Below are 22,838 nucleotides of genomic sequence, written 5' to 3'. Positions count from 1 at the left end.
AAAAAAAAAAAAAAAAGGTGCCGGAACTCACACACGTCATACAACCCGCCTTGCCTATCCTACAAGGTTCCATCCCAAAAAGGTGCCGGAACTCTGTTCTGGGAGTTCTATGAGAAAAAAAGCCCTGATTAATGGGATTAGTCTACCAGTACCTCCAGATCATAACGCTCCTATTTTTGCAAGAAGCTTTTGCTTGTTAGAACTATACCCATTTCACAGAAGAATAACTCTATATGTGAGCAAAGCTTCCCAGTTTTTCTGTGGCCATCTTTTGACTCTTCTGTGATTTAGTGAATAGCTCATTAATACTCTTTATATATTTAAATAATGTATATGGTTGCTCATTTCACAGAAGTAACTCTGGTCAGGGTACAGATATTAAAACCCAACAGTTAAAAGCAATAACCCATGATGCCTGAGGTAAATGGTACATTCAAATCACAAAAATCACATCGACAGCCAGGTTTTCAGGGTTGGAGCCATCCAGCTCTCCAGATGATTGCTATTCCTATATACTACCTTCAGTCAAAGCAGGAAGGCCATTTCTAGGAAAGCCAACAGATATCCAGTAGCACAATAGCCAGTAACTTTGCTTTCTTCTCTTTGCAAAAGCTCACCTATGGAGCTTTTCATCACAAGATGGTGGTTTGCTCACATCTGTTAGGAAATAGCTGCTCATTAGCAGCTCATTAGCTGACAGAACTCCTTGGGAACATCATGGAAGAAAACTGGGACTTCATTTGACTAAATGTGAAGACTTACTCCTGTTCAGCATCATTACATTTTCTCAGATCTTTAACTGGCTGTCTGGCACCTAGGGCATATTTATAAAGGCAGACATAACATAACCTGGCTCGGGCAACTGGCAGACACATCAGCATTAAATGGGAGGGGTTACGGAATCTTTAGAGGTATTTTGATTAAAACTTGCAGTTTAGTTTAATACTGTTTTAAAAGAGAGGTTTTGGGATAGCATTTTTTAAAAAGGATTTTGATACAGTACAGTACACATTTCAACAGTGGTAAGTTCACCTTCACCCTTTCATAACCTTAATGGTGGAACAGCAAGGCTAAGAGTGTAGCTTACCTATTAATTTTTTTTCAAGAAATCCAGAAGGGGGCGCTCATTGGTTATCCTATAGCTGCAAGTTTGGGTCAAATGGTCACAGTTTTTAACTTTGTTTATGTAATGGGGTGGTGGTGGTACTACTGTAATTATTCATGTACCAGCCTTTTCTATTTTTTTTTTAATTAGGCATCTTTGAGGTTTTTTTTAAACCTATTTTTTATCATAACATTTTATTGCATTTATTTTTTTTTAACAAAAGTATTGGTATTCTTTTATTCTCAATTTTTTAAGGTCTTATTGAAGGGCTTTGATTTCTTTAAGGCACGCTGGCTGAGGAATCCTGGGAGCTGAAGTCCACAAGTTATAAAAGGGCCAAGTTTGAAGACCCCTGCTTTAAGGCTTCTGTTGAGAATCAGCATAGTATAATGATGGTTAAGGTGCTGGGCTAGGAACAGAAAATCTCTTGTTTCTGGTCTGAGCATGGAAACCAGATGGGTGTTGTTGGGCCACTCACCCCCCCTTCAGCCTTAATCATCATCAGGCTCTGTAACAAGATGGCTGGAAAAAAAAAACCTCATTACATCGTGTATTGTTTTTTCTTTCACTTTGTGAACTAGGCAGTTCATTGCAAAAAAGCGTGCCCTACAACCAAGAGGGACAAGCTCTAAGAAGGAGAGCATTTAAGGCAAATGTCATAAATAAAATCAACTTGAAGGAAGATTCCTTCGACACTCCCAAAACTTAAAATATGGCAGCCTCAAAAAACAATAATCAAAGCTCTCAAAGAAGAAGAAACAATGATATGGATTAAAAAACAACTAAGCCAAGCTAAAATCTGATTCAAACTAGCAATTGCAACAAGTTAAAACTCCATGCTAGCTGGGGAATTCTGGGAGTTGAAGTTCACCCATCTTAAAGTGTTCAAGGTTGAGAAACACTGCAATAGATAAATAGCAGGAGCATAAATCCCAAAGCAATGGCAGCTGCTAAGATGATCCAAGATGGCTTCAGATGATCATTTCTTGGACAGAATCTGTAGCCATGATGTTGGAAAGTCCAGCCTGAAATTACAACATAGTGATACAACTATACCTTCCTTTAACAATTCAGTGGGGGAAATGTCTTTGTCCATTAAATATGACACTTTGAATGTGTCATATGCGATCTGTTTCACCTATGATTAAGCAAAATGACCTAAATTGCCAGGATGTCATAAAATTAAAATTATATTAATTTGGTTTGTCTCACCTAGACTGTTTATTTTGTTGGGCGAAATAGAAATTTGGCTTGTTGCATCCAAAGTCTTCTAATTGCACGATCTGTGAAATTGAGGTGTTACTATAATAATACCTCAGGGGTATATTTTGTGGTTCTTTCACCATCTTTTGATCTCTGCCTTAGGTAACTGTTTGAAGATGGTGAGAGTTCGATTTTTTACTAATGTTTTGTACTTTCCTTGAGATGTGTGTTCCATCTGTCCTAGATGAGAACAGTTAATGAGCAGAATGAACAGCCTGCCCTCCAGGAGATGCGGGTGCCCCATCACTAGAAGTTTCAAGAAAAGATTGGACAACCATTTGTCTGGGATGATATAAGCAGAGATCCCCAACCTTTTGGGCACCAGGGACTGGTTACGTGGAGAGAGGTCTTTCCACAGACGGAAGGGGCTGTGGTTTTGTGTGCTGCCTGCATCCTGCAGGTGGGGCTTTCCTTGTTTGTGCGGACCAGTTGCTGGCATGCTGCGGACCGGTACTGATCCACAGACCAGGGGTTGAGGACATCTGATATAAGGATTCCTACCTTGGGCAGAAAGCAGTAGTAGAAGATCTCCAAAGTTCCTTCCATCCCTATGATTTTATGAGGTAGAGGCAACTTTTGCAGATGAAAGCACATTTGGAATACTTAAAGCAGAGTTCCTCAACCTTTTCAGCTTTGCTGACCGGTGGGGGAGGGAGAGGGGATGTTTCTGCGCAAGTGGTGGGCAAGTATATGCGCGCAGCTCCATTTGTATGAGTGGCGGGTGTGCCCACTGATCGCACAAGTGGGGATGCTCATGCCTTGTTACCACTTCTGCAGCCCAGTTCCGAACAGCTCAAGACCCAGTAGTGGACCACGGCATAGGGTTGGGGACCCTGAATTAAAGCATATGATGGGTGTACTCACAACATGGCTGCCACAGGGATGACTGATTAATTTATACAATGGCTGCCAGATAAAGACAATAATCACAAAACAAAAAGTGAACTAGCTTCCTTAAGATGCCCCATCTCTTGGCTGGTCTAATGAACCCTATTTAGGGAGAGTACAATAGAACAGTTTTAATTTTGTTTAATCAGTCCTCAAACTCTACTCAATACTCTTGTTAGGATTTATGGCTGATGAGAATTTCTGGACAATGCTTCATGCCCACAGAAGTGTCCATGGATTAATAGGACTGCAGGATGCAATGTCTTCTCCATCAGCAATGTAGACTTTCCTCCTCTCTGGGGTGGCTCCCTCCCTCTCTCTCCCTCTCCCTCCCTCCCTATCTGTCCACCCACCCACCCACCCACCCACCCACCCACCCACCTACCTACCTACCTACCTACTTATCCCTAGATCATGTTGTTTGGAATAGGGTAGAAAAAGTTTTCTAATGTTATCAGTCAACCCTAGTTGTTTTCTGCATTATTGCCCTCTGGCCTTGGTTAAACCAGGCTGTTGACTATTGTTAAAGTGTTATTTATTTCATATTTATTAATCCCCATTTTTTCATTCATGTTACAGGTTAATTTATACTTTTATTTCATGCTCTCTTTTGCTTTACTGATTAATATGCCCCATGGCATTCAATAAAGCTAGACTGTGGTAAAAATAAGAGTGGTATTAATTTCTACCATTACTATAAATTTACCTTAATAAAACTACTTCAGTAACTCTGCAATGGTATTATAATGGATGCTTCAAAATTATTAATGGTTATTCACAATTGAGGGTATAGCACAAATGAGGATGAGTTGTTACTTGGTGGATTCAAAATATAAACTAGGTTTTATTTCATAATGGATTTTAACATTGTTAAATTTTAAAGAAAGTAGTATTTTTAAAGTATTATTTTTTCAGGTTTTAATTATTTTGCTTGCTGTTAAACTTGAATATTAAAACAGATTTTGGATTATGACAAAAACTACATATTCCCTGTAAAAAAAATCACATGATCTTGTCTAATAAAACTTGCAAATGTAGAGATAGATATGAAATAATTGATGTTGTTTGTTTTAAAGCAATCACATAACTGACATTAATTATATTTGCTAAGCTTCTGATTTATATACAGAACCAGGCAAGGAAATTGCTTAGTAAAAAAGCAAATGCATTTATTTATTTGTTTGTTTATTTATTTACCAATTTCCCTATGATTTATTAATATTGTAAGTCTGCTTTGCTAGGGAAATATGAGATAGGGATACCATTTCTGATATTCTTGTGCTTCTTATATTTATGAATACTGCCCGGCAATACTTTGAATCTAACTGCAAATGGACACCAGGAAAAAGAGGCTGGTCAACAACAGCACGTTATAGTATGTACAATTGAGAAACTGCATGCTAAACAACTAACCCTCCAATTCACTACCTAATTCAGCTTGTTTTTAACCTGTTTTAAGTCTCATTGACTTTAATAAAACCATATCAACTAGTATTCTACCAGAGCAGGTTGGAGTCCAACATTATTAATTCCTGGATATAAAAGAATAGGAGATAGGTAGTTCTCAACTTACAACTGTTCATTTTAGTGACCATTCAAAGATACAGTGGTATGAAAAAAAATGACATGACTTTTTGACACTTATGGCTAGTGCAGCATCCCCCTGGTCACCTTATCAAAATTCAGACACTTGGCAACTGACTCATGATGGTTGCAGTGTCCTGGAGTCATGGGATCACCTTTTGTGACCTTCTGATAAGCAAAGTCAATGGGGGAGGCCAGATTCACTTAACAACTGTCTTACTAACTTAACAACTGCAGCGATTCACTTAATAACTGGCGAGAAAAGTCGTAAAATGGGGCAAAACTCAACTAATGTCTCACTTAGCAACAGAAAATTTGGGCTCAACTGTGGTCGCAAGTTGACTTCCTGTACGATTTTTGTATATTCTGAATTTTGTCAGAATTATAAATATCTCACTTGGTAGTCCTGAGATTTAAAAGCTTTTCCCAATGTTGATGTGCTCAATTTTGCTTTTGGACTTCAATCAGAATGGAACTGGAAGGGACCTTGGAGGTCTTCTAGTCCAGCCCCCTGCTCAAGCAGGGGATCCTATATCATGAGTGTCAAACTGCCGGCCTGTGGGCTGGTTTCATCATACCAAAGCCGCGTCCACTCATTGCCGGCAATGCAAAAAGAGTCGATACGTCGCGACAATGCTACGTGACGTGGTGAGTTTGACACCCGTGCCCTATATCATTTCAGACAAGTGGCTGTCCAGGCTCTTCTTAAAAACCTTGAGTAATGAAGTACCCACAATGTCTGAAGGCAAGCTGTTCCAATGGTTAATTGTCCTCGCTGTTAGGAAGTTTCTCCTTAATTCCAGGCTGCTTCTCTCCTTGATTAGTTTCCATCTGCTGTTTCTTGTCCTGCCTTCTGTTGCTTTGGAAAATAAATTGAACCCTTCCTCCTTGTGGCAGTTTCTCAAATACTGGAATATTGCTATTATGTCTCCCCTAGTCCTTCTTTTCTGTAGACTGGCCATTCCCAAATCCTGCAACCGTTCTTCATATGTTTTAGTCTCCAGGCCTTTAATCATCTTAGTTGCTCTTTGCACTTTTTCCAAAGTCTCGACATCTTTTAATCTTGATGGTCAGATCCAGAATTTGCAACACTGAAATGTCAAATAGAGTATTGTAATATATGGGGATGAATTGAGAACCTTCTCTCTATATTGTACTACTTCTTCTCATATTGCTAGGCTATTTATAAAACATCTCTTAAGCCATCATAGAGTAACATTCCAAATGAATATAGTCTGCATTTTCTTTACATCATGCTTTTAAAAAGCGTTTTAAGGGAATCTGTGAATTGTCTGAATGATTTCTCAATTTTCTCTCATCCCGTGACTTAGTGGTTATGAAAGGAGGCCTGTCATGAGAAGGAGTCAGTGGTCAGCCAAATGGCTGCCTCTAGATGAACGTGAGCACTCCCCTCTCCTAAATACACTAGTTGAGTTTTGGTAAGAACAAACAAAGCAGTCCTGAAGAGTTTTCCTGAACAAAAGACAATAGCTCATCCTTTTGGTTCATTGGACGAAAGAACAAGGATGAGTCAAGGATCTCAGAGTATAGTAGTAGGAAGCCTCTGCCCTGGAATGGAGGTAGAACAGAGGTAGAGCTCTATAAGGAATCTCTGGTGTTAATCTGGTCATCCCTTCCAAGGCCACATCTTAGGTTTAATATGGAATTTGTTTCCTATCCCATTACATAACACTGAGGACACCTCTATGCCACCACCATTTTCACTCTTCAAATCCTGAGACACTGATGACAACACATGGTCAGATTTGCTCAAAACATTATTGTAATAACAATGTGGCGCTAGGTTCAAGGACACGCTCATCCATTGAAATTCACTCAGTCATTTTGGGCCTTTCACCTCACACAATTGTTGATGTAGGGATAAAATGAAAGGAGATTTCTTTGTCTGCTGATTGAGTTCCTGAATAAAAGAAATTAACAACAACCTAACAAGTATAATAAAACAAAGCAATTAATGCTCCATTCAGCTGGCCAATAGAACAGCTAAAACATCTAGCCACGGCATTGCCATCTCCATATTCTTAATTCATGCTACCTTTGTGATTGATTAAAATTCTGTACTATGCTATTGGGGGCTGGGAGTTGAAAAACTACCAAAGAGACTTTTTATTTTTTTAATTTTTTGATCAGTTTAAAAGTGAATAAAATTGTAGTGATAAAGCTACAGCAGTCAAGCCCCTAAACCTGAGATTGAAGAATTGGGACACAAGATGAGAAAAGTATTCCTGCCAATGGAAGAAAAAGAAGAAGTATTTCTATCGGAAAGCCAGACTCATGATGGTTTGGGGTTCAGATAAATTGGTTCAGATGCTGGATAAAATAAGCAACTTAGGAATCACACAGGTTCAGGAGCACCATACTGGCCGCACATGGAAGTACCTTGAGTTAATATTTTATTGATATGTAAACCACGATGTATTTTTAATCGCTGCCAGTTTTGACCACGTTAGAGGAAGGTTGTGCTAGAGCAGGTGTCTTCAAACTTGGCCCTTTTATGACTTATGGACTTCAACTCCCAGAATTCCTCAGCCAGCATGCCTGGCTGAGGAATTCTGGGAGTTGAAGTCCACAAGTCATAAAAGGTCCAAGCTTGAAGACCCCTGTGTTAGAACAATATATTGAATCACATTTTGGCATAGCATATTATGAGAGTCCATCCCATTCTTTGTGACTCATTATGACAAGTGAACGTAAAAAAATTGATTGAGTAAAATATGTTTTATTAATCATGGGTAAGGATGTTGCATGCACACAGCCAGTATACTGTATGTTATGCACTTCTTTCTTCCTATGTTTGCATTATCTTCATTTCCTTACCCTGACTTTATCATTGTATTGCACATTAACCTGTTATGGAAAGATTCCTTTGGAACTCTTCAAAGTTTGCTTTTGTTTTCATCAGCCTGCATAACTTCGTGTCACTCACTATTTGCATTTTTTCTTGCTCAGCTTCCACATGGTGTCCAGCTAGTTGGTTTTATTTCAGAAGATAGATCATTTGAACAATGACATTTTCTGGCAACCCAAGGATCTGAAAAGTAGAAGCATACAACCCAGAATCTTGTCTCAACTGCTTAAACTGCACGAGGAGCAGTCAGCAGCCTAAGGTGCCTATAAATTGTAATAATAAAATAACAGTATTTTATGGATGTGGTAACATTACAAGAAAAGACTGAAAACTGTTTGAGAGCTTTCATGGTTCATAAGCAGGAATGTTGTCCTGATATTATTTCCATGTCGGCATCTTTTATGCCCCTTCATCTAGTGTGAATACTAAAAGATCTTTTACAGGAGCACTTAATTTATGACCCACATGGCACAATTTCCTAATGGCTTCTGGATCCTTATTTCAGGTGATTTGGAGGCTTCAAACCAAGGGATGATTAGATATTTGTTTCCTCATTCTTGAGCTTGATGCACGAGCCCAGAAACCATTTGTGATGTAGGATTTTGGAGAGAAGTTGTATGTATTTTGCGGCCACAAGGTGACGCCATTAGCTATAGCTTTTGAGTTTCCTTATCGACCATCCTCCTTTGCTCTCACAACATCCCCTTTGCTAAAGACTGAAAAAAAAAAGGCCAAAGATCTTTCTTTTGACCCTTGGAAGCTGAAGAAACAAGCTCGATAGATCAATGCAGTTGATGGGTAATACTCACCCTTAAGACCTGTTAAAAATCTGTAATAAATTTAGTGTGACTAATACCCTGACTGTAAGCAATACAACCGCAGGGAAGGGAAGACCATTAGCAAGAACATGGACCAGAAGTTGCACTTTCTGTGTTACAGAGTGGCTCATCCATTTTATCATTAGCTTGCTGCTGCTGAGATTTAAATCCCCATCTTTACTGTACAAGGAAAATAGCAAAACAAAACACCTTCACTTAGGCCAGTGGTGGCGAACCTATGGCACGGGTGCCAGAGGCGGCACTCAGAGCCCTCACTGTGGGCACGCACCCCATTGCCCCAGTCCTAGGCCTTCAGCTGGGTTTTATAAAACCTTTTTGCTTTAGGCCTCTATCGCCATGTGCAAAAAAAAAAAAAAAAGGTTCAATCAGTCAATTTCAACTTCTCACGGGAAAAAAAAGATCTTGCAAAAGTTGGAATTGATTGATTAAACTTTTTAGTCCCACCCAGTCTGCCATCACCCCCGCAGCCACGCCCATCCAATGGGCCACACCCACCCAATGGGACACACCCACCCGGCACCCGACCATGCATAAATGGGTTTTGGGTTGCAGTTTCGGCACTCAGTCTCTAAAAGGTTCGCCATCACTGACTTAGGACTTTCAAATTGGATTCAAGCCCCTTTAGCTGAGGTGGTCTTAGATTTCATATAGATGTACATGAGATTGTATGACTGGAAGCAATGGACAACAGGACAGAGACTTCTCAGCACTAGGAATCTGGTTTCTCACATAATCAGGCAAAGCAAAATGTTCCAACTTTAAAACCTAATTTCACATTGCACCATGATGTGATTGGTTGGCTGGTTGGTTTGGCTTAGTCAGTTGCATGAATCCAGGCACTATCTTTTAAAAGCCAGGTTTTATGGCTTAGTCTATTGTGCAAACTGATTCCATTGTGACTTGTTCATGAAAAGATGTTTAAACCATGGCTAGCTAGTAAACCAGTCTAGATTTGCTTCTCGAGCTGCCTGAAATAGATGGAGGATTTGCACCTGATGGGTCAAAAAGAAAGCTGCTAGTTGGTTCACGGTTTCCCTGACTAGATAAGGATGTCGATAGAGCTAAAAATGTGAAGCACTTGATCCATCTAGCGATCTAATAAATCAAGATACATACTGTATATCTGGATAGTGGTGCTTTAGTAAATATTTTTGGGACAAGGGTTGTTCTGTGCTATTGGTTAGTTAGAAATCATTTGGATTTATCTTTCAGCAGTTGTCACTTGATGGGTCATCAGTTCAGATATAAAACACCCATTGCTTCAATATTGCTGAATGATGACTAGGAATGGTTATATAGTATTTCCAAAATTAGTTGCAAGATATTTTTTTCCCACCAGTTCATGAATCAGAAAAGAAACTCCTTTTACAAATATCAATAATAAAAGATTTTCAGTTGTATAAAAAGAAAAAAAACAATCTGATGAGGAAAAATGTCAATCTGAAGGACAACAGTGTTGTAATCCTACAAATCAGAGAAATGGATCTTTCTTTACTAGATCCAATAAAAGCCAAGCTGTTGTTGGAAGCTTTTCAATCTTCCTGGCTGCAGGTGCTTAACAGGCCACACCAGATTTTGAAGTTATGACGGGGACCATTTTTCCAGAAGTGGGATTAAAAGTTAATCTGATTTCATTTGATTTTAACATTTACTCAATACAGTGGATTCAGTTATTTCCCTTATGTGTAACTGTTTCAGTCTTTTGTGATATTACTCATTTTTATTCAATGGTAATATTTGATGGGACTTTAGGTTATTGCATTCAAGGCTTTCTGGTGGTCGATTGCCTATAAACCTTGATGATAGCTTTTGCATGATAAACAAAACAAGATGGAATATTCAAATTCTGAATCTGCATATAGTTATAGTCTCAAGATGGAGTGTGGGGGAAAGCTGCAAATATTCAAATTAAACCCTGTAAAGTGCTAGGATTATTCAATATGTATGTGATGCTTTCCCAGGTCTCCTGGGATAAAGAAAGACACAAATCAACGCGAGTATTGATGAAAATATAAAATCTGGCTATTCTTCACATTTGATCCCCCCCCTTAGGTGAAACACATCAAGAAGAAATAAAGCACTTTTTAAATTAAGAAAGCTGGAGAGTCTTAGGTAGTTCACAAGATAAAATGCAACATTTTGAATGTGACTTACAGACTTCCAATGGTATGTGTGATACGGAGCAGCAATAGAAGTAGCGGCGTTGTGGTAATCAGTAAATCAACTGCAAAACTATGTGTTTAAACTGTACTTTTTGCACTAACAAACCATGGTTTATTTACTGTTTGAATGATATCTAAAGCCTGTTAAATACTATTAATGTTTAGCACAATGTATCACCTTAATCATGGTGATGCATTCTTTTAGTATTGGTTTAAGACAAGAAACGGATGAGTTTAAATCCTTGTTTAGCCCCAAGCTTACTAGGTATCTTGGGGCCAGTGAGAGTCTCAAAAATACAAAAAAATAAAACAAAACATATATCACCCAAAGCCATACAAGAAAAGTATTTTGATATTTTATTTAAGGATCATAACAGTTTGAAGCTGTGTTCTTGAACAATTATGCCATCTGATGAGGTTTGATTCATGGGAAAGACCTCTAGAAGGCCTTTGCTGGTTGCCAAAACCATTTGCTACAGTTCACTGCAAGTTTTAAGACTTGCTTTGATTGCAATGCAGGCACATGCCTTACTAATTGCAAAGGGATAGCCTCTTAATTAAAAATCAATGAGCCTGATTTTATTGTGCCTTTTTTAGACTGATGCAGGAGAGTCACACATTTTTCTGTAGCTTCACTTAGGTTTCTCGGTGAGATAAATACTGTATCTGGTTTGTATTACTTGGAGATTCGCTAGATGATGGTCTGAAGGAGGATTAAGCAGATTTGAGGGCTGCCATACAAGGAATTGTGTCCCTTTTTTTTTTTTGACAATTTTTGACCATTGGCAGCTTTCCTTCCTTAAAGCCACAAGGCTGCATTCAGGAAGGAATAAAAAGTTGCAGTAGTTAGCCTATGATTACTTGGGAGGCAATGAAGCAGCTGCCACATGGAGCCATTCTGCAGGATTGTTGAGTCTAGGTCCCTTCTTATGGGTTTTGAAAAAGTAACCTAAGAATCTGAGGTAAGGATTGGCTTGTGCATCACCTCTGGCCACAAGGAGAATTGTAAAATGACCACCAATTGGCTGTAGTGCATCAGTTGATAATGCATTTTGTCATATAGCTTATAAAACAGATATCCTTCCATATAAACATGAAAAAAACCATAAAAAAGAATAAAATGCTATAGAACAAATAAAACCATAAGGTAAGAGCTAATCATAAAATTCATCCAGATCCAATTTGGCACCAATAGTAGAAAAACAATTTGTCTCAGATAAGTAAGACTTGTTAGCCAATAACGAATTTTGACTTTGAAAAGTGAGCCTTCCTACTACGGTGTCTCTACAGGTCTTTGCATGACTAAGAAAGTTTCAAGGAGATTTACATTAGGTTCATTTTGGGGAGATTATGTTTTAGCTTTTATCCCATGCAGATAAAGGTAATCCTCGGTTAACAAAGTTAATTGGGACTGGAATTTCCATCGCTAAGCAATGCAGTCATAAAGTGCAAAGTCACATGTTCTCATCACTTAGTGACAGCAATCTTGGTAACATGCCATTGTTATCATTAAGTGAGGATTGCAGCTAATTAAGCTAGCCCCAGGCTGGCAGGCAAGTAAGTGGCTGCATATGACTGGGAGAGGGTCCACACAACTTATTGGAGCAATTTGTAACCTCCCCTGCCAACTTTCACATTAACTTTGGGGTAAGCTGGCAGTAATGGGATTGTGGGACTTTACAACTATTATAAGTGCAAGCTGATGGCCAAGCCCTGAGATTGTGATCACATGAATGCTGGGGCAGCTAGAACTTCAAGGACCTCTTGTAAGTACCCTTATTCAGCATCTTTGAAAGGCTGCTGAACAAGTGGCCATATAAATTACAATAATCCTATCCTAGACTTGTGCAAGGCTTTTGTCACTAGGCATGAGGGCATGACATAGTTGTGTATTGACTGAAACTGGCTCACAGTTCCACTCCTGTGTTTGGATTCCAGAGACCGGGTGAGATATGAGAGCCTCTCTAACCCATTTCCTATTTCTAGCCAAGGTTATATTATTGGATGTGTTAATTTTATGGTAAAGGCCTCTTCTCATTCAGCGATACTTTGATTTCATGGGAGCCAAAAACAATATTTTCTCCAAAGGAACTCAAACAATACTCACCTGGGATAGAGACAAGACTTCTAAAATGAACAGAGAAATTTTCACCCTGGTGTACATATCTCTAACTAGTAATTAATCAAAGTTTGTCGTCATGGGCAGGAAATATTACAGAATGTGACCATTATAACTGTTTAGATTTATAATGTGATTTGAATTCTGCCCGTACTGCTTTCTGCCTCAGGAACCGTCTGTGAGGAAGCTCCCCCTCCCCCCATTGCCTCATAGTCATAATGATATGAAATAATGTTTGGGTATGTTTAGATGAAATAATGGCTTTTGTTGTACCTTTGCTACTGATCGAACAAAAGAGACCAGAACCAGGAATAGATTTTTTTATTGCTCACTTTAGACCAATTTCGAGTAGTAACTCCAACAAATCATCAAGAATTGCAACATATTCAGTAGCCCATACTAATTGAGCAGCAATATTAGATCACAGGCAGACTTAATCAACCAATAACAATAATAATTCAATACACAGCAGCTTTGATCTAGAAGTAATAGGTAAATGGAAGAGGATTCTCATCTCTGTTTTATAGGATAAAAGATGCAATCCAATACATCAAGAAGCCTCCTTAATTTTAGTTTGCCAACACTGCAGAATTTTGGGCCAAAAATGTTGCCCCTGTTAGAACTCAAAATTGGAATATGTGATCATTATCAATTTCTGAAATAAAGAAAGCACTGGTGGAATAATCCTTCAATTGATTGTCATAGAACAGTTGATCTGAAGAATGTTAAAGGGCTAATCCTGATTTGCTTATTGCTTAGAAAATACTCAAAGTATGTATTGATTCAAATATTCCTTTTTTTGCTTAAAATAATTAATACTGACAATAAAATTATTTGGCTTCAGTATCAGTTGTTCTTTCTTCAAAATGAAAAAGGTCTTCTGCAGTCACGACATAAGCCTAAGACTGAAAATCAGGCCTGTCAGATGTTATATTTTTTCTATCCTGCTCTATGGAGTAGAGAGTTGGTCTCTGACAGAAGGCCATCTGAAGAGACTAAAAGCATTTGAAATGTGGATTTACAGGCGGCTGTTATGTATAAGCTGGGTTGACAAGATCAGAAATGAGGTGATAAGCCGCCTGGGAAAGCCAAGGGAAATCATCAAAACAATTAAAAAACTAAAATTAGAATATTCCGGACATGTGATGCAACACTCAGAAAAATACAGCATACTCCATTTAATCTTCCAGGGAAAGATTGAAGGCAAATGAGGTCCAGGCAGAAGAAGAACATCATAGCTTCAAAATCTAAGGGACTGATTTGGACAAAACTCAGCAGCACTTTTTCGTGCGGCTGCTGATAAAAACAGGATCGCCAACATGATCGCCAACGTCCGATAACGGATATGGCACAACAAGAAGAAGATCAGTTCTACTGTTTCTTTTAGGCAAACTCTTTTTTAGTACTTAAAAAAATATGAGTAATTTTCACCCCTACAAATGTCCAGATCTTCCTGCCAGCCTCTGTTGTGAACAGGCTTTAGAAAAGGGTTTAATGCCTATTAAACAAAGACATGGTTATATACAGATATGTAGAGGAATGTGCTATATGAGAATTTTACAATGTACATTTGAATTCTGGGCAGTTGTAACTCCCTGGTATACGAAGCAGAACATCCAGATTCAGTCACAGATTTGTTCCATACAGTATTAACCTTGTGAACTCTAAAGCTTCCTCCTTTCGTTATCTATTCAAGATGGACAGTGATTAATATTTATATGTTACTTATATGTAAGGATGTAGGTCTATACATATGTTGTATATAGCATGTTTTCAATGTGTGTTATATAAGTAACACTTGAGAGCAAGCAACTAAATTTCATTTTTAATGTGTGCCGTTGTGCCCACAGGGAAAAAATGACAATAAAGGTTATCTAATCTAATCTAAAAAATCTAAGTAAATATAGAGATGGATACTACACAGTATGCTTATATCATTTGTGCTTTTGGCTTTATGATTTTGGTTAATACAGGAGAGAGTTCAGAAGAAATATGAACATGCAAACCACTCTAGGTTTCACATTTGCATTAAAAAAAATTCAGACCAAAGTTGATTTAAGACTCATTACCAATCATGGAGATAAGAGTGTGTGCAATTCAATCTGTAATATTTCTTGGTGAATGACAACAACTGTCCGAAATGCCTCCTAAACTCCTATTTTATATCCTATACATATGCTCCTTTCCATCAGAAATGGGCTTTCCTTTCTCTAGATATGACATCTGGTAAAAATGTGTGGTAATTTAGCTTCAGTTCTCTACTCCCTTTTATTTGGCTTGAACTGGGCAGAATTCCATAGGAATTAGAAAGTTAACTTTTCTTTTTCTTGCGAGTGTGAACTTCAGATTGTGGAAAACTGCCATTATATGGGAATTCAGATAAGATTAGCTTCATCTCATTTAGTCTCCCTGTGCAGAAAAGATAATTCATAGGCCTAGATAAGGTAAGGTAAGATAAGTTAAGATAAGATAAGATAACCTTTATTATCATTTTTTTACTGGACACAAAGGCACACATCAAAAATGAAATTTAATTGCCCGCTCTCAAAGTGAAATACACACCTAAACATACAACATATATACACCCACATCCCTACATATACATAACAAATAAATATTAAATACTGTCCATCTTGAATATATAGTGGAAGGAGGAAGCTTGAGAGTTCACAAGGTTAATGCTGTATGGAATGAAATTATGGCTGAATATGGATGTTCTGCTACGGATACCACGAAGCCTCCTCCCAGATGGTAACAAGGAAAACAGGTCATGAAGAGGATGTGTAGTGTCCCAGATAATCTTACGGACCCTGTTCAAGCAACACTTCTGTGCTATATCCTGGATAGGAGGGAGGGAACTGCCAATGATCTTTTCGGCCATCCTCACCGCTCTCTGTACCACCTTCCTGTCTGAAGCAGTGATGCTTCCAAACCAGATTGTGATGCTGTATGACAGGATGCTCTTGATCGTCCCCCTGTAGAAAGTGGTAAGGATAGGAGAAGGAAGATGTGCTTTTCTCATGCAACACAGAAAGTGCAGGTGCTGCTGTGCCTGCTTCACCAATGTCTCACTGTTGAGCAACCAAGCCAGCCTACTCGTTAGCTGCACATCCAGGAATTTGATGCTGGTAACCATCTACATAGGTGAACCATTAATGTACAGAGGAGTGTGGCTGTGCCTGCCTTTTCTGAAATCGAAAATGATCTCTTTGGTTTTTACGGTATTTAAAACTAGGCTGTTTTCCTTATACCAGTTCACCAACCCCTCAACATCCTTGCAGTAAGCATCCACATTGTCATCATGAATAAGGCCCACTACTGTTGTATCATCTGTGAACTTTACAATATGGTTGGTGACAAACCTAGCGCAGCAGTCATGGGTCAACAGGAGTGGACTTAGGACACAGCCCTGAGGAGAACCTGTGCTCAAGAAAATGGTATTAAAGGTATTTGTTCCAACTCACACATATTGGGGCCTGTTGGTAAGAAAATCAAGAATCCAGTTGCACAAAGAAGTGCTTAAACCTAAAAGGCCCAGTTTGTCTACTAGATGTTGGGGAATGATTGTGTTAAACATCGAACTGAAGTCAGCAACAACAAACGAACATGAGTATTTCTTTCCTCTAAGTGCTTCAAGTTCAGATGGAGAATGGAAGAAATAGCATCCTCCGTAGAGCGATTTGGTTGGTAGGCAAACTGAAGCGGGTCAAATGCTGGTGGGAGGCTAGATACAATAATGTCCTTTATCAGCTTCTCGTAGCATTTCATAATGGTGGATGTCAGTGCAACCGGATGGTCATCACTGAGGCCTGTAATTGTGGACTTTTTTTGGCACTGGCAAGATGATGGCTGTCTTAAAACACGATGGGACCACTGCCTGCTGCAATGAGAGATTGAAAATATCTGTGAGAACACCTGGAAGACCTCAGAGACGCGTGTAAACATAGGCAGCTCACACGAGTAAGACAGAGGGAGGCAATGGGGTACCTCCAGGGGAAGAGGAGGAAACAGTGAAAAGCCACGCCTTGGGGGCTGCGTAACAAAAAGGGAATGTGTGGGCAGGGCTGGTTGCTGGAGGCAACCGTTTGCAAAGAACTTCAGAGTCAAGAGATCATGGTCTGTTTATTTCGTCTGTGAGTTATTTCCTGTTTGACTCATGCTCCGTTTTTGCTTTTGGACAAGATCTCCATTGGAAAAGTGTTCTGTTGCTTTGGTTTTCTGGGACAATTATCAGGTCTGTAACTCAAATAAAAAGGGTTTATTTTCCAGTCTACTGTTCAAAGAGGGGTTATCTTTGTGAAGTAACAAGGACGTACATAGGCTGGGACAGAACAACTGCTTACTCCTCCTCCTTAGAACAAAAAGACAGTACGATACCAGTGTTTCTCAACCTTGACACTTTTAAGGCATATGGACTTCAACTTCCAGAATTCCACAGCCAGCATTGCTGGCTGTGGAATTCTGGGAGTTGAAGTCCACATGCCTTAAAATTGTCAAGGTTGAGAAACACTGCCATAGACTTACAAACTTACAAACACTGCCATCTACTGGCTGAATACTGCTGTAGTTGTTGCAAAACATACATTCCAACAATCTATTCCAACACAAACATGGCCCAATTTAAAGATGGGGAGGGTGGGAGCAGGATGGGGAGGAGGTGGGATCTGTTGGTAATCAACCACCTCCCCTGTGATTCTCCCCCATTGGAGCCCCAGGCTAACTAACAGAGCCAGGTCTTTAGGCTCTTGTGAAAGATCAGGAGGGTTGGAGCCAATCTCACTCCAAGGGGGCAAGATGTTCCAGAGGGCAGGTGTAATGGCAGAGAAGACCCTTCTCTTGGATCCCCTCAGCCGTAATAATCAGGCTGATGGGGCCTGCAACATGCCTCCTCTGCCTGCATAGGTTGGGTGGGCCAATCCCAGTGGGATGAGATGATCTCTTAAATAGCCTTGATGCATCCCATCAAGAGCTTTCAAAGGTGATTACCAACACGTTGAATTGCACCCTGAAGCAGACCGGCAGCCAGTGCATATAATTGGGCTTCTTTTGTGCAAAATCAATTTCAGTCTCATGGTATGCCAAAATTGTGGTGGTCTGTTTTATTTTGTTTTCTTTCTTTTCTAATTCTTTTATGTCCTGGCTTTTGAAGCCTTGGCACATCAGTGCAACCTTATAGGATGGAGATATACCGTATATTCCGGCGTATAAGATGACTTTCGCAAGGGTTAAAATCGGTGCCGAAGTCGGGGGTCGTCTTATACGCCGAGTCATCTTATACACCGGAAATACTGGTAGTTTCCGGTGTATAAGACGACTTTCTCGGCATGCGACTCTGCGCCAAAGACGGGGGTCGTCTTATACGCCGGGTCGCCTTATACGCCGGCATATACGGTACTTTGCATTGCTTCAGGATTTTACGGCTATAAGATCAATTATTTGCTGAATAATCTGAAATTCACACTGTAATGAGACAACAATTGAAATTCAGGGATTAAGATAAATAAAACAAAGCAAAAAAGCTCACACTTTCCTAAGGCAGCACGTTTAATTCAGTACGATATCTGTAATTAGTTAATCAGCCATACTACAATTACAATTTCTTTTGACCGAGCTACCTTGAATGTTGCACTCTTTATACTCCTTGTGCAGAGATATGCCACTGATATTAATTAGTCAAATCTCGTCATGATTTCAGCAAGCCAATTGTGAGAAGGTGAAGAGTTTTTGTTATCTGTTGGCAGAACAACAGAAAAACAAAATCTTCTCTGAAGCCTAGCCAGGTTTTGGGAGGCAGCACATTTTTAAATAGTAGGGGAAAATCACAGCAGGAGAGAAGTATATCTCTAATTTGTGACCATCCCAAAGGCATATTATTTGTTATTGTAAGAAACAAAATGCTGGACTAGGATGGGGCTGATTTGATTTAGTAGGTTTTTATGAAGTAAATGACAGCTAATTTCTTGCCTGAAAAGACAATCCCAACCTGGCTTGGAGTTACGGGATGTGTCTAGGGATAGGCAGAGCAGTTTAATCTGATTCCACAGATTTTGACTCTCCCTCGATAGACCTTTTTCTGTGCAAAACCCTAACCCCTAGCAGGATTTTTTTTCCTATACAAGTTCACACAACGTATTTTTTGACTTTTTATTTAAAAGCAATTTAACTTTAGCCTTCTTTTCCATATGCTGAATTTTGTATATTTTTTTGTTGTTGTTCCTTCAAGGAACCACAACAAAAAAATATACAAAATTCAGCACATAGAAAAGAAGGCTAAAGTTAAATTGCTTTTAAATAAAAAGTCAATAAAACAAGTGACACTTGATGACTACCTGGACTAGCCACTGCAGTTTTCTTGATAATATTTTTCAGAAGCAGTTTGCCATTGCCTTCTTCCTAGGGCTGAGAGAGACTGACTGGCTCAAGGTCACCCAATTGGCTTTGACCTAAGGTGGGCCTAGAATTCATGGTCTCCTGGTTTCCAACCTGATGTCTTAACTTAAGCCATCTGCCTTTTTTTTGTATAATGTATCTTATTCTAAACAAACTTTTAAAGCAGAAAATGACAGATAGCAACAAAAGCTGTTCATTGCAGAGTCTCCTTTAACTGATCACAGCATTTCAACATTTGTTTTACTGCTTCTTACATTAAAAAATATTCTAAAGCAACTATGTTGATGTTGTTGTGATGGTAGTTAGAGAAAAGCTGTCATTTTTGTTGGCGTAGGAATGCCGGGAGAAGACCATTCGAATACATATATTTAAAAAGTATACTTGGGCAAAGGTAAAGGAATCCTTGTAGATTTTACTCCACCAATCATTGCTGACTATAAAGGATGGTGCAACAGGAATTATATTTAAAGTATTATTTACAGCCAAATGCGTTTGTATTTTTTTTTAAAGAAAACTCAACATTAATATAATAGGAGTAGTTATGGCTAGATGCATGGGAAATTAATATAAACCAGAAATAAGCTGATTCTTCCATCCAAGAATTCATGCGTACAACTACACACAAATCTTGCACTGTAGGAAGTAAACCGATTCTTATTTTAACCTGGGATTTATTTTCAGGGGAAATCATATCACTCAGTGAATCTCTTAATGTATTTATTATTAAGCCATATGATATGTAAGGGTATATGTGTATGTACAGCATATGCGCGTGTGTTTGTATAATATACATCTAAAATATCAGGTATCTTGGATGCAGTGTGATTTTTAATATTATATCGAAAAGGAGTTAAGAAATTTTTGCAAATCAGATTTTGAACAAACGCTGCAAATATAATAGACGAGGTTGTCAAGAAGAGAAAGTTAACTGCGTGTAATGGGACAGATGTACTAAATTAGCATTGACATCTCTTAGTGGCTGTCTTAAATGCACATTATTATCTGGAGAAAATGAATCCTATATACTTGTCTTGATCTCAAGGACATGTGGTTTAGCACTCTCATATTATTACTCATTGGGAAATGACATTGTTAGGCTGTATTGATTTAATTTTAAGGTGGTGATGATGATGGTGGTGGGAGTAATAGTTTTATTTAAAGAGTTTCTTTTTTCTTATTAAAATCATGCTCCAATTCTTGGAAAAAATCTTTAGGCTTCACTTGGTTTCACTATGGTTGATAAATGAGATTTGTCAGTATAGTTGATGTTCTCTGACAGAAATAAAATATTTCAGTGATGAGAGCTATGAAATGTTTGATAAATACATCAGAAAGAAGATTGGGCATCAACATTCAAGTATTGTACTAAAAGGAAACTCAAGAGTTCCTATTGATTGCTGTGAAGTTTATTAATTAATATATATTTCTTTCCTAGCTCTTGTTGGATCAGTTGTGATCAATTGTGATTCTCGGTTAATTATAAGGTATTGGAAATGATCGTGTATGTTTTCTGGGTAACTTGGCCATCAGTACTGTATCTTTTGTGTAGTTGAATGCTTTATGGTAAACAACATAATAGTATCATTATTATTTCTTTTTTCCTTAGTATTCCAATGGACACTTTCAGCAGCATTTTCCTCTTTGGTGTCATGAATTTTCTACATAGCTGTAGTCATTCTTTATGTATAATGTACCTTCTCAACATTTGTCGGATCTGTTACATCCTTCCAGTACTATATTTTAATCATGAGTTTCATCTCAATAGGTTTCAGTAATGTAACAATGCCATTGGTATCACCTCGTATTGAAACTTCAAGTTCTCCTTGTTGGTTCCTCATATCTGAGCACTGCTGCATAAGCCTCTGAGCCCTACAATACCATCCTTCTTAGACTTGTGCACTGTATCTCCTGGTGATTCTCCTCATCAGCTTTTCCTTCATATCACTTGTGAGGTTTACTATCTTTGAGTATTTACTGGGTACTGTTCTTTTTTCCTTCTAGGTTTGATTTAAAGCCTACCACTCAATGACTTGAGCAAATGTATCCCAAACACCTCATTTCCAATATTTGGGAGGTGCAGGCCATCTCTCACCAGAAGATCTTCCGGTAGCAATAGCAATAGCACTTAGACTTATTTACCACTTCACAGTGCTTTACAGCACTCTCTAAGTGGTTTACAGAGTCAGCCTATGGCCCCCAACAATCCGCGCCCTCATTTTACCAACCTTGGAAGGATGGAAGGCTGAGTCAACCTTGAGCCATTCAAATTGAACTCCTGGCAGTGGACAGAGTTAGCCTGCAATGCTGCATTCTAACCACTGCGCCACCATGGCTCCTTGTCCAGGAGTCCAGGAATCCAAAGCTTCCAGAGGCAGGTTGTTCCACTGATTAATTGTTCTAACTGTCAGAAAATTGCTCCTTAGTTCTAGGTTGCTTCTCTCTTTGGTTAGTTTCCATCCGTTGCTTCTTGTCCTGCCTTCAGGTGCTTTGGAGAATAGCTTGACTCCCTCTTCTTTGTGGCAGCCTCTGAGATATTGGAACACTGCTATCATGTCCCCCCTCGTCCTTCTCTTCATTAGACTAGACGTTCCCAATTCCAGCAACCGTTTCTTATATGTTTTAGCCTCCAGTCCCCTGATCATCTTTGTTGCTCTTCTCTTTTTCTGGCAGTCTCATTTGAAACCAAAGAAAAGAATAGTAGTTAAAAGTTTGATTAGCTGGGTCAGCCTCTCTATGACATCCTAATTCTTTGTACCTGGGAGGCAACATTCTTCCCTTGCTATTATGTCTGTTACCTTTCTATAATCCTGTGTTAGACATCTCTTTTTCTATACCAGGAGTCTTGCATTGTTTACAGAATTGTATGATTAGCTGTTATGTCTGTCAAATCCAATTAGTTTGACTCTTTCATTCAACCTGTATTCAAAGTTTAAGAACCTCTTTGCTTTGGAATCCTTGGGTTGAAATCTCAACACATTTGAGAGCACCAAGTTGGAGAAGGAAAGGAGTTTGCCTATACAGTGATATCTTGATACATCATCATTGGTTCTGGGAGGTGTGACAAGTACAAAACAATTTTTCCCTATAAAGAATAAGGCAAATAAATTTAATGGGTTCCCAAACCAAAGACCCATGTTGAGAAAAAAAGCACAAAGATACACAAAATTACCATAGAAGCCAAGATAACACCACAAGGGGATGTGGACATGGCAAGACCTACCACGTGACTAATACATAACCCTTTGTTATGGCTGAAAAGGGTAACGAGTCATGAGCAACTGACACTGAAAAGTTCTAGTATTGAGTACCAACTAACGACAAACACCAGGACAAAATTTTCACGTCAAAATACGTTCAGTACCAAATTCGATGAGTTACGGTTAAAGTCTGACTGTACTTTTCTCCTGATTTTCTCCATGGCACAACCCAACAATATAAATTATGAAATTAGGTAAATAGCATTGATTTCATGATCTAAGGTAGAGGTAAGCAATTATGCCAGGTGTGGGCTTGAATCTTCCATAGTGTGTGAATGTCAGTAAGCAATTAAGCAAACATGTAAACACAAGGGCACTCTCTTCCTTTCTCCCACAGTTCTGCCATACTCATACCTTCAGCC

The 22,838-nt window shown here is 38.9% G+C and overlaps 1 long non-coding RNA gene across 3 annotated transcripts in view; it reads left to right on the top strand.

Moving 5' to 3' along the window:
- LOC120306324 overlaps positions 1–22,838 on the top strand; it is an 88,038-nt gene that overhangs the window by 17,885 nt on the left and 47,315 nt on the right. The window contains exons 1-2 of one of the 3 annotated variants that reach the window (XR_005556243.1): positions 3,703–4,631; positions 7,811–7,968. The exons of 1 other annotated variant lie outside the window; for it this stretch is intronic. This is a non-coding gene — a long non-coding RNA (uncharacterized LOC120306324). Of the gene's footprint in view, positions 1–3,702; positions 4,632–7,456; positions 7,969–22,838 lie in introns of those variants that run through there. One more of the 3 variants, XR_005556242.1, reaches the window with a different exon arrangement.

This window comes from Crotalus tigris, unplaced genomic scaffold (genome assembly GCF_016545835.1).
Source record: "Crotalus tigris isolate CLP2741 ecotype Arizona unplaced genomic scaffold, ASM1654583v1 scf7180000017733.2605024, whole genome shotgun sequence".
NCBI lineage: Eukaryota > Metazoa > Chordata > Lepidosauria > Squamata > Viperidae > Crotalus > Crotalus tigris.
Note: the sequence above shows the minus strand (reverse complement) of the source record. Positions and strands in the feature narration are given on the sequence as shown.